Source organism: Lissotriton vulgaris, chromosome 1_2, assembly GCF_964263255.1.
Source record: "Lissotriton vulgaris chromosome 1_2, aLisVul1.2, whole genome shotgun sequence".
NCBI classification, from domain to species: Eukaryota; Metazoa; Chordata; class Amphibia; order Caudata; family Salamandridae; genus Lissotriton; species Lissotriton vulgaris.
Window position 1 is genome coordinate 163,018,493 of NC_141686.1, and position 13,258 is coordinate 163,031,750.

General features: G+C 45.7%; 1 non-coding gene across 1 annotated transcript; it reads right to left on the minus strand.

Annotated features, from left to right (window-relative positions):
* Positions 1-12,430: 12,430 nt before the first annotated feature.
* Positions 12,431-12,537, minus strand: LOC147734750 (U6 spliceosomal RNA). The gene has a single exon (XR_015308066.1). It is a non-coding gene; the product is annotated as a U6 spliceosomal RNA (small nuclear RNA).
* Positions 12,538-13,258: the final 721 nt, after the last annotated feature.

Consider the following 13,258-nt stretch of genomic DNA (forward strand, 5'->3'; position numbering starts at 1 on the left):
GCCTAGAGACAACAGGGGACACGTTGGGGGTACATACGGGTAGACTGTGTCCACCCACTCGAAAGGTGGACACCATCCACTCTGCCAAAAAGTTAGGCCCCACTGACATATGATTAACTTATCCCAGTGACACAGAGAGACATTCAGAAGGGCATGCATGTTGTTTACTTTCCACCTGGGCAGCCACTGTGCAGGTGATGAGGCTTTGTTATTTTATTTTAAAATCCAGCTAGGCCCAAAATGGAGAACAACTTTAAGGGGCCATCAGGCCTTCTTTTGTTCGATTATTCTGGCTGGGAGATATATGAAGCCTCACACCTAGATACAAATGTAATGGAGGGGAAACAAAAGGCACACAGTTTGTTATCACTTGCCAGGTAACTAAAAGTGGCATGCTTTTGACATTTTTCGGTCACTGAATTAAAGAGATATGCATGCTCTGTAATAATGTCAGATGTGTTGGTCTGTCCCACTATTTACACAAGAAACAATTTAAATACCACTATTTTGATTTGTTTCTTTTATAGCACCATTCATCTCAATGCAAGATGCCAGAACGCTTTACATTACATATACACATGCATTGACAATAAATCATATACGTGTGTAAATCAATGTAAAGGATGTGTTACATAAGACACTGAGGGTTATTACAAGGTGCTTTAATCCCATAAAATATTTTAAAATGAGACTTTGCTACCAATTAAGCAGAACAGAATTACTACCATGTTTCTCTTGTTGCCAATTTCTTTGTGGCAGAGTTAAAAAAAATGTATAAGTTAAAACCCATATTTTGTGTCAGGGGTGAGTCACTTTTTTGGCACAAACCCGTCACTAAAATATAATTTGTTCAATATTTAAATGCACTACAATGTACTCATGATAGACCTGCTAAACATATGTGTGAGGTCTTAAGAGCTGTTAAGATAATGGCACTTCTTGTGATGTCACTCCCTGTGAGGTTGTGGGTTGTGATGCTACTTCCTGTGATGCCACATGCAATATCTCACACCGTGATGTCACACACCATGATGTCACTCACATATTGCCTAACTTGGATAGTCCCCCCACTTCTTTTTTAAGACTTGTGTCCTGACAAATAGTGTGGGAGACTCTCAGAAACTGCAGGGCAAGGCTGGTCTAAATGGCAATAAGTCAGTGGCAAATAGGCTGGTCTGACAGGTTAATGTGTGTGCCTTTTTTGGGCTGTTTCTGGGCCTGTTTTATGTTCTGCTGGAACGTTTTTTACTGCTGATCTTTTTAAATATTAAAACAAACATTGCCTGAAGCAAACTCAATTCCATGCAATATTCCATACCTTACACTTATAGAACAAATTCAAAACTTCCCCAATTTGCAAACGTGGCAGACGTTTTTAGGTATCTGATTCACTACTGCTGGCCGCTTTCCTTTTGGGGGCCTTTTTCTGTCCTAGTCCGCCCCTGTGCAATAGTGAGTACGTTATTCACAGTGGTGATCCCTCAACGCCTCTTGCTGTGGCCTTGAAGCTCTCCTCACTTGGTTGTAGAGGATATCTGCTTCTGCTGTATGAGAGGTGCAGCCTAGGATGACTAACTCACTGTAGATCATTGATGACTCTTTCTCTGGGCCTGAACTTTTCACAGACAAATCATTGAGTACATTTAAGTAGCTCAATCAAATCAAAACAAGACTCACCTAGAACCCATTAGGCAATCACATAAAAGTTCAAGACTCGAAACAGTGTCCATAATGACCTGGAGGAGGGAGGTGGTCACTCTAGCTCAGCCATAGAGAAGCGTCAGGCAGGAGAACTTGGATCAGACCCTCCATGCCTGCTCCTCAACTCCCTCTGTGCCCCAGCCTAAGCCAGAACAGCGCCTGTGAGGCTACAGGCATCCTATGCTCCAATGCCATATCGTGATAAAGGTACTGAGCGTGAATTGGTACCAGGGGTCATGAAGGCAACAGCAGGAAGAGAAAGTAACAGTTTTTAATAAACCACGTTTACACACAGCCTTTCTTTCACTTCCTCTGACCTCTAGCAGTCAATAGAAGGCTTCTGATGAGCTCTATTTGGGCTCAGGTCCGCCCTGAGAAGTCCTCTGTGATGAAAGGAGATGTGATCTCACTTCTGCTGCTGCTGGCATTGTGATGACTGAATACTGTTCTCAGCAGCAGCCACTGTTTATTATCAATCAATCCCATCAGTATTGTAACTTCGCTTGAATATTAACCTGTGCAGCAGGAGGGATTTCAAACCAATTTACATTCCCCAGCATGCCAAAGTCTCGATGCCATACAACTGGAGCCTTGTGGTAGAAACCGTGGGAGGCATGTTTGGCTCAATGGGGAATCTGCTGTCCCAAAACAACCGGATGCTGAACATGCTTTCTTGCATAAAGATCTGTACATTATGCCTTAGCTTAGCAGTATCGTACTTACCAACTAGGCATGGAGGGGTTATTAATGGTGCCTGATTGAGAACAATATAACCTTAAGGTACAATAGTAGTACAGTACACAAAGTTACTGAAGCAAGCTTCAACCCAGGCTTGCCAGAGGTTCTTACAAGGCCAAAGGCCAAATTCTCTTTTTGTCAAGTGTCATTAGATCATATTTCTACATATTAATAAAATATTGTACTCTAAGGAAAGGAGAAAACATGGCCTCTGCCACCATAAAGTGGTACTGGCAGGTAAGCTGAATTCAATATGGAAGACAAAAAGCTTGCTTGCAGTTAAAAAAAAATCTTTAAACAAATGTCACTGAAGGAAAGCTGGGCTCTGAGAAGCAACGGGAGTGGGGCATAATGTGCCCTCTGCTGCCAATCTTATTACCCCACCCCACTGTGATGGCCCTTGAAAGCAAGGGGTGCAGGTCATAAGCACCCTCTGCTGTCAACCTGCAGCAAAGGATGTTTGCCCTGCTTCAGACAGCGACGGTTAATGCCCATCATGAGAACCGGAGGTTGAGATTGGAGCTCAGCAATGCCCATTCCAGCTGCAACTGCTAACATGTGTTCAGTGAGATACAGCCTCTCAGGCTAACATTAAGACAGCATTCAAAATCGATTTAGTTAGTATATCAAAGGTCATTGGGCCCGATTCACAGAATGAACTTAAGACTCAATCCTAAACTTACTACTATTTTGATATTCACAGAATGCACTTACTACTTTTGGTATTCACAGAAGTTAGGATTTTGTCTTAAGTCTGTCTTAAGTTTGTCTTAAGTCTGTCTTAAGACTAACTTAAGACAAAATCCTAACTTCTGTGAATACCAAAAGTAGTAAGTGCATTCTGTGAATACCAAAAGAGTAGTAAATTTGGGATTGAGTCTTAAGTTCATTCTGTGAATCGGGCCCAATATCTCTGTAGGAGCAAAATATTATTGTGGTCTCGCTTCAAGTAGCTCCAACAGTGTGTGGAAGGCACGACTGTACATGCTATAGAACACTTGCCCTTAAGGACCTCAAACAGTGGGCTGAATACCAAAATCTGATTATGTTGTCCCAGACCAGCTTTCAATCAAGCTATAGCACACAAGACGACATCATGGCACCTTCATGCCTGTCCCCATAGACTTAAAAAAATAATGTAAATCCATTAACAGAGAATTACTCTGGGTTAAACTTTCAAAACAGGGTCTTCCAGAAAAAAAAGTGGATGCTATCAAAACCTACATTCATCCACCGTTATACAAGATAAACTGGAACAAAGCAGCCGCATCACTTGAAAGACATCAGTAAACAAATGATTAAAGCAAGGATGTGTTCTTGCCCCACTGCTTTTCTGTTAATACATATCAGATATTGAGACGACCTTAATAGATCAGAGGGCCTGCTCACCCAAGTCGAATTGCCCACTGAGTGTACAGTGTTCAAATTGCTAAGGATAATGTCCTTCACGACCACACCACAAATGGCTTACACCACACCTTAAGGAATCTATTCATATATTGTGAGAATAATCAGATGGAGTTCAACTATGCCAAAAAGTAATGTCCTTTTGTTCCCAAAAAGACAATACAGTACCTGGGGTGTAGGAGTAACGTCTTTGGAATCCATAGACTCAGATACTTATCTGGTGGTGACTCTACACCAGAAGTCTTCAAACTTATTGATGCAGAGAGCCCCTTGTAAAACCTTTTTAGGCTTAAGGACCCCCTTCCGACAAAAGATTCTAGAAACTGGTACTCCTCATCATCAACAACTATCGACACACATAAATGCGCCTGTTAGACCTCATCACATCCATCCATCCATCCCTCATTCATCCACCCACACTTCCACACATCCATCCATCCTTCATCCATCCACCCTTTCATCCACTCCATCCATACATACATCCTTCATCCATCCATCCTTCCATCCTTCCATCCGTACGTCCATCCTTTACCTATCCACCCGTCCATCCATCCACCCATCATTCATCCACCCACCTTTTCACACATCCATCCATCATTCATCCATTCAACCTTTATCCATCCATCCATCCATCCACCCTTCATTCATCCCCCACCTTTTCACACATCCATCTATGCATCCATCATTCATCCAACCTTTTATCCATCCATACATCCATTCACACTTTCATCCTTCCATCCTTCCATCCATCCTTCATCCATCCACCCTTTCATCCATCCATTCACCCATCATTCATCCACCCACCTTTTCACAAATCCATCCATCATTCATCCATGCAACCTTTTATCCATCCATACATCCATCCTTCATCCATCTACCCTTTCATCCTTCCATCCATACATCCATCCTTCATCCAGCCACCCTTTCATCCATCCACCCATCATTCATCCTCCCACCTTTTCACATATCCATCCATCATTCATCCATGCAACCTTTTATCCATCCATACATCCATCCTTCATCCATCCACCCTTTCACCCATCCATCCTCCATCCACCCACCTTTTCACACATCCATCCATCCTTCATCCATCCATCCACCCTTTCATCCATCCATCCACCCTTTCATCCATCCATCCACCCATCATTCATCCACCCACCTTTTTTGTGCCTCTCTCATGGAGTGGGGGGGGGTCAGTATCTCTCTGCGTCTTCTTCCTTCTTCTTCCTCTCTCATGGGAGGGAATCTCTGTGCCTCCCTGCTTGGGGAGGGGAGAGGGGGGCAGACAGGCTGTATAAACATCTTACCGTGAAGAACAGACTCTCAGCACATTTCTCCTGCACAGGCGCCAGGTATGAGGGCTCGTGGGACTTGAACCAATAATTGTAATGTCCTTCTGCTCTTTACTGTGTGTAAAGCGCTCTGATACCTACGAGTTCAACTAGCGCTATATAAAACGTTAAAAATAAACCCCACAGCTAAGTCCATTGAACTCAAAGGGCTACAGCCTCCTCCCCCAGCCCCCCACAGCTCGTGTATGTGAGCCCGGCTGAAACAGCTTCAGGGACACACACAAAGGCACACCAGAGTAATTCACAGGTCTTCAAAGGACCTTTACTTGTTAATGAGGCTTTGATGTTTGCCGTGAGCACCCTCAATCAGCCCGACGCCAGGAACTGCACTCTGACTGAATCTGCGACCCCCTTCCCAGGACTCCACGACCCCCCTGGGGGTCGCGCCCCACAGTTTGAAGACCTTTGCTCTACACTAAAGCGGCAATCACAGGGCCCATTGGATGAGACCGAAGGGAAAGGCCACAACACTGAGGTCTGCTCTACTAATACTATCCAAAAATGTTGATGGTCCAAAAGTCATACCATTTTTAAATGTAATTAAAAGTTAAGTAGATATATTTTTTAACCAGTAGCAGTGATGCTTTTTCAGAAAAAACCCAATACATCGGTGCATTTGGAGCAGAACCGTTTAGAACGATTTTTAGTCTGCCACAATCTCAATCTCCGAGCCCATTATAAATTGATCTGGAATTCAATCTATTTGAGCAGGAACTCAAAGCAAAGGGCAGGTTTAAAAGAGCAAAGACAAACATCCTCTGAGCGATTCTATCCCAAGTATTTGAAATTCAGCACTTACATCAAAAAGACCATGGGGGGTACACTGATATCCAAATACCTGAAAGAACTGACAACGGGTCAGGGAATTTATAGTTCTTGCTTCAAGACCCTCTGAATTAAATATATATTTTCACTACTGCGCAAGGGACCTTCAAAAATGTAAGCATTCCTTCTTCGTCAAAAAAACTATGCCAAAAATAATTCTTCCTTCTTCCATGCGGCATCTATCCCAAAGGCACCAAGAATAAACGATTAGCTGTTACACTTTGGTATCTTTGACACCAAGGATTTAAAACAAACAAAATGGAAAGAAACAACTTGGGGCCTGTTTCTGATTACGGCCGGAAAGCAATAGAACGACTCATGTCAGGGGAATCCAACCGAACAAGTACGATGCGTTTGAATGCATCCAGATACGATTCAGTTGGACTCCTATTGACTTCAATGGGAGCCTGCATACCGAACGCGTACACAGGCTCCCATTGAAGAAAGGGGTGACTTGGGAAAATCGAGCACCCTGTGGTGGGCACCCCTTGGTGCGTGCCACATTGTGCATCGTCTGAAAGGAGGGACCCATGAGTACCACCACAGGCACAATTCAGGGGGCCCCGGGTAAAGGGGGCCTGTTATGGGCCCCCAAATATGGATTCCGGCAGCCTTTTCTTTCCAGGCACAATGACTTGTAAAGGCTGTCCAAATCGTTCATGGGAACTTGCTCCGTCTGAATATGGCTCCACAGCATGGCACAATTTGTCTTTGAATGAGTCATACGTATAGGTTGGGGTCCCGGAAATGGTTCGGTTGGCGTGTACGGGATCTTTGCATCATACTTGGTCGTTCAGACCTGTGTATATTTCGATCATAAACAAGGGCTATGGATCGGATCTGGGAAAGCCAAATCCGATTCGGAGCACTTCCAACCGAGATCTGCAGTTACTTTAGACAAAGTGTAGCCCATATTGTTTGCTGTTGCCCAACATTACCCACACATTAGAAAGCATTTTTAATCACAACATTTAAAGAACGGGTAACGAGGCAGTACTTTATTGTTTAAATACGTCTAGCTTTTTTCATCTGTAATGCATTTGTTTCGAAGGGAACTGGGGAAACTATAGGTTGCTACCATCATCTTCCCTAGCTATTTTTATATACCATGATATTTTAAAAGAAATCTCATGTATTTTCTACGGAAATTTGCCGTGCTGTATTGTAATGGTTGTTATTAATCAAAAAGAAAAATGTCACTGGTGGATATGTAATTTTTCTGCGATCAGCACGCTGCTTCTGGGTCTTAAGGTTAAACATCTGTAGATTTGTTTTTTCTTGTTCCATCTCTGTCACATACTTCCTTTCATATTCATATATCCTGGCTATCTGTCTGCGGATGCTCCCTATTTTTCTGTTCCTGCTATTCCTCCATTTTCCTCTACCTTCTTCCTGTATCACTGCACACCCACGCGGATACATACCTGTGCACTTACCGTCTGCATCCATAACATTTATATGGTGCAAACTTGACCCAAAGGTATTCAAGCGCTTTACATGAACACCCAATACATTACACAAGGACAATACATTCTTCTAGGCAAGGGAAAATTAAGTGATTTGCCCAGAATCACAGAATGTTAAGCTGACACCGAGACTCAAACCTGGTTTCCTAATCCCAAAGCCGGCAGGTCTGGTCATTAAACCACAGCATCTCACCATTCATCCACTGACTCATTATTGCATTCATCCTCGGACACAAATGCAATAAAAGAAACACAAACAACAACATATGTGCAAATAAATTAAAAGAATGTAAGTAACAAATAGATAACATGCTGCCTTCTTAACAAGGCAGGTATTTTCTTGGAATAGGAAAACTAAACAAAGCAGATGGTGTTCATCTTGCAGAGGTATTGTAGGTAATACAGGGGTGTTTTAACATTCAAGGATAGCCGCCACATTTTGACTGATGTGTTGGCCAACTTGGAGTGGTAAAACAATGATACACTATGGATAACTGTATTCCATAATGGTCTCCTTGCTTAGAGGAAGTGGCTGTGTGGGATGCAGCGCCCTGCAGATGAAATGAGGGGCAAGCAAGTGACCAGTTAGCACTGACTGGGGAGCTGTAATGGACGCGGAGAGAGTGCTCACAGGATTTACCCCAGTAGACATCGGACGGCGAATCATCAAGGGGCGACTGAATGGAGCTCCGGGGACGAATGGAATCCCTACCATGTTGTATAAATCTGACGTAGATTTCTGGAGTGCATCCCTGGGGCTAGTTTTTAATGAGGCTAGACTTACTTTGTCCCTTCCGGACTCCTGGCATGGGTCCGTTATAAGCCCGATTTATAAACATGGGAGCAAGTGTAATCCGAATAGCTATCGTCTCATTGCTTTGCTTGATATAGAAGCAAAATACTTCGCTGGACTAATTCTGGAGGAACTATCGGCATGGGCGTCCGAAAAAGCCATTATCCCTCCCAATCAAACGGGTTTCCGTAAAGGCCAAGGGACAACAACCAACATCATGGCCTTGTCCCTACTGATGGGTGAAGTAAAAGCTACTTAGCTACCGCTATTCCTCTCATTCATCGATTATACTGCCGCCTTTCACCATGTGGACCGAAACAAACTTTGGGAAAAACTATTCAACTGAGGCAGTCCGAAACACCTCCTGGATATCCTAATACTGCTTCACTCTAACACCTGGGTTAAAATCAAACTTGGAACTGGCCAACATCTCTCGAAGCCGATTAGGACAACTAAAGGACTAAAGCAGGGGTGCCTATTAGCACCCATTTTATTCAATTTGTTTATTTCGGATTTACCTGGAGAACTCTACAAATGCCGCAATCATGCACCCAAGCTAGGAAAAGCCACTCTCTCAAGTCTGCTATATGCGGATGACTTAGTACTGATCAGCTGGTCGCCAATAGGCCTTCAGCATCTCCTGAACTGTACCCACGCCTTCTCGATAAAGAATGCCCTACAAATAAACCTTAACAAATCTAAGGTCATGACGGTGAACTATAGGAAGAAAAGGATCCCTTTTTGGTACCTGAACGGAGAAAAGCTTGAACGGGTAGCCACATACAAGTACCTTGGTGTCGTGCTGGATTCTAAGAATACGTCTAGGCCTCAGCTCCACTCCATCCGAGGGAAGGCAACAATGACCTACCTTGCACTAAAATCACTAAAGCCCAAACTCCCTGACGTCACCCTCAAACCCTTCCTTGAAATCCTCCGAGCGAAACTTCAACCAACGCTCACTTACGGGAGTGAATCTCTGCATGGGAAGGACGCTGCACTGTTGGACACAGTTATAGCCAACTCTTATAGGGCCATCTTTAACCTCCCCAAATATGTTTCTCCGGCCCAAATTCGTTTAGAATTTGGGCTCATCAAACAAGCACTAGAAAGACGGAGCGCATATGTAGCCAACTGGCGTAAGATCCGCGATCAGACTCTGACTCCTTAAATGCCAGCGTCTGGGAAGAGCTACTCAGATGTCGCACTTCACTGCCTAGGGACTACTTATTTGGATCTCCTGAAGTGCTAGGTTTATCTGACATTTGGGAAACAGCCATAGACCTTCAGTCCTTCAAGAAATTGGCCAAAAAGTCTGCTCGGATAATCTCAGCAACAGAAGACAAGAGACATCTAGCCAACAGAGCGCACGGATGGATAACGGTGGGAGATTACGGTAAAATACGGCCACAAGCCTATCTTAACATCGGGATGAAAATAAAAGTTAAAGAAAACTTTCTAAACCTGCGCCTTGGGGCTATCCCGATCTTACCGCACCTGCCTCCATGGGAGAGATCTCATGCCTCGAACTTGTCGCCTGTGTAAATCTGGCAAGGAGGACATTGTCCACGTGATATGCATATGCCCAAGATTAAGCGACCTGAGGCACAACCTGCTGCTACCATTTTTTAGATCACATGCTGTTCGGACTTGTAGGCAGGCAGTTAAACTGTGTTTTACCACTAGCAACATCAAACTGAACTGCCAGGTTGTGAAGTTCTTTGCTCTAACAAAGGAAAGACTCAACCACACTTGAAAGACTCATTGGGGCTTAGTAACAACCTTGAATTGACCACAGTAATTGTTGCATTTAAAAAAAAAAAGTTACATCATTTTTTTTATTGTCATATGGCTTTTATACTTTTGTAAAGATTTTAATTAATCATATACAAATAATTATTACCTTACCCTACGTGTAGAATCATCTCAAGAAATATTAAAATAAAAGGAAGAGAAGCAAAGAAATAAAAGAGGAACTTTAAATGTAGAAAGGTGCAAACTAATATCCCAGACACAGAGGTGTTCTCATTCACAGGCAAGAGAGCCAATGACTGATGTAGACTGAACCATTACCACATGCAGTGCACTGCCATTAATGCAAATGACACTCAAGCAAACCAATGGCAGAACGGAAATGAAACAAAGCCTTTCCATGTATCCATATGAATTTATGTATTATTTATTTCCTTTGTTAGAAGATCTCATTAGGCAGCTAAAAAGAGATTCTAGCAAGAATTATTACAGTGCAAATCTCCTCCCTGTAAGAAATGTCAAAGGAGTTAACCATCAACAAAATCCTTCCCTGCAAAGGTAATCTGTGGCATCTCATTAAAAAAAATACCTATCTTTAAGGGAAATAACAATCCACCCAATTGACTTTAACATATGCTTTTAACAATCAATATGACAAACCTGCTACGTTTATCGTAACTTTTCATAATAAACAGACATTTAGCATCTGAAATATTTGTTGCTAGTGAAATATCAGGCCTCTAGCTGTTATCGTTGCCATGCCAACATAACCAAGTCTAATCGACTATGTTGGTTATAAGCCTTCCCACAAAGCAACCATCAGGTATACTATAATTAAAATTCAAATATGTACATAATGCAGTTGTGAACCAAATATAAATCCCTACTGATAGAGCCTAAAAAGGTTTACTATAGTTCTAATCGTCTATCCCATGGTTTGTTCGAGTGGGTCACTAACACCAGAACCCTTGCCTACTAAGGTAATATGCAAGATTCTGTGTAACAAAATACCTGCCGACAGGCTTTTGCACAGTGTTATAACAATTCACCCTTTAAAGCCTATTGCTTTTCATACATGCTTTTCACAATAAGTAAGGCCTACATAACTTTCTCTAATAAACAAATCAGACCTAACGAATCTGACAGAGCATTTCCTAGTGTATACATTATTCATCTAGCCTGTACTAATGGCTTGACACTGTTTATAACAGAGACCTACTAAAGTGCATATTAATGCCCCGGTTACTTACCGGTAATCTTCATTACTCCGAGTATAGTCTTCCTCGCCTCATGAGTTACAAAGTGAGCTTTAGCTCCACAACAGAACCCTCCAAAGCAAAAAGAAACCACCTCCCACCCCCTCCCAACATGGCCGACCAGTCCCACCTGACCTCTATAAGAGGCGGGCCGGCCCAACCAATCAGCCTGATCTACCAAGCAACCAATGAAGCCGATAGCCAGACAGGGAGGGGGGGAGGGAACTCATGTGGCGAGGAAGACTATACTCGGAGTAATGAAGATTACCGGTAAGTAACCGGGGCATTACCTCCTCGTTAGTCTTCCTCGCCCCCTGAGTTACAAAGTGAGCCAATACCCAAGCCAACAAGGCTTCATTGACCACCATAACAACAACACCACACGGTGATGCAGAGAAACCAACCCAAGGTTGATGTAAAACAACTGACAAGAAAACAGGGACCACAGGAAACCTGAAATCAAGACCTCCAGTAAAAGGAGGCCAACCAGGAGCCGCAGCTCCAGCATTCAGAACGGCCCCAGCGAAGTCCCCCCGGGACTGCTAGAGACCCACGTACCAGGCGGGGGACGACCACGCCGAAGTCAGAGAAAACTCCACAGAGGGAACACCCACTAAGGGGGCCCAGGGAACAGAGCCACACCTCGCGGACCGACCCCGGGCCCCCGCCGGATCCACAGAACCCAGCGAAGCGTAGGGAAGGATGCCAGCCTGTGTAAGCCCGCGAGCCAAGGAGGAACGAGGGCTAGCGGCCCGAACGAACCGGGCCCAAAAGGCATAACACAGGGCATCCCACCGGGAAAGGAAAAACGTGCGGCCAAGAGGAGCCAAACAGCACGCCGAACAACCAGCCCGGACAAGGGAGGAACCACGATGGAGAAAAAGCGGTACAGAGACCACCCGAGTCCGAGGCCCCAGGGAAGGGACCCCGGGAAGGACACAGGGGACATGCCGGAGGAGCAACCCCGTCCGGCAAAACCCGCAAGAAAAGGGCGGGGAGCGGAGGAACGACCCCCGCACGCCCATCCGCCCAGCAGACACCATCGCCACCAGGGAAACCCCCGAAAGGCGAGGAACCGCAAAGCGACCGAGGGCCGGGGCCCAAGAGAGCGGACCCCGAAGAGCTCCTCGAACGGGAGAGAAAACACCCGTGGAACGCCTCACGAATATGCGATACACCCCCGCGCAGGGGCCCTGCAATTCTCCACAGTAACGTTCCAACATAAGAACAAGCGCCGCCGAAGCGAGCACCCAAGGGGGAGACCGGCAGAGCACCCGTGGGCGAAGGAAGAATATCATCGGAGCCAAGCAAGCCACCAAGGAAACCAGGCCGTCGAACACCGGACTGTGGAAGTCCCGCACGGCCGCCCACCGGCCCCACCGGAAAGCAGGGGCCACGTTCCAGGAACACCCCTCAGACCGGACCAAGACCCGCAAGGGGACCACGGAGGCGGGGACAGCACCAAGCTGACCGCGCCAACGCGAGAAGGGCGCCCAGCGCCGGGCACAGGCAGAGCACGTGGAAGACCTGCGGGTACCCCGTAGCAAGCCACAGCCTCGAGCATCCGCACCAGAACCGGGCCAGCCGAAGGAGGCAGGCCAGCCGACAAGAGCCGGCACAACACCGATGCCGCGAGCGGGGGAATCCAACCATGGCAAGGGAGGATCCGGGACCGGCCAGGAGGCTCGAACCGCCAGCTCGCCATAGGAGAGGGCACCCGGGGCGGCGGACCCCGCCGGGAACCAAAAACAGGATGCGGGTGCCAGGCACCACACCACTGCAACGTTCCAAAATAAGGCCATGTGCAGCTGAGCCGAGCGCCCATGAGCACCCCGGCCCTGCCCAAGCGCATCCCGCCGAGGACCCGCGATCTCAGAGGGCACGGGGGAGACGCGTGCAGCAGACCGAAAGGCCACGCGAAAGACGGGCAATAAGGACCCGGGAGGAGGCGTAGAACCCGGTCCGGAGGGC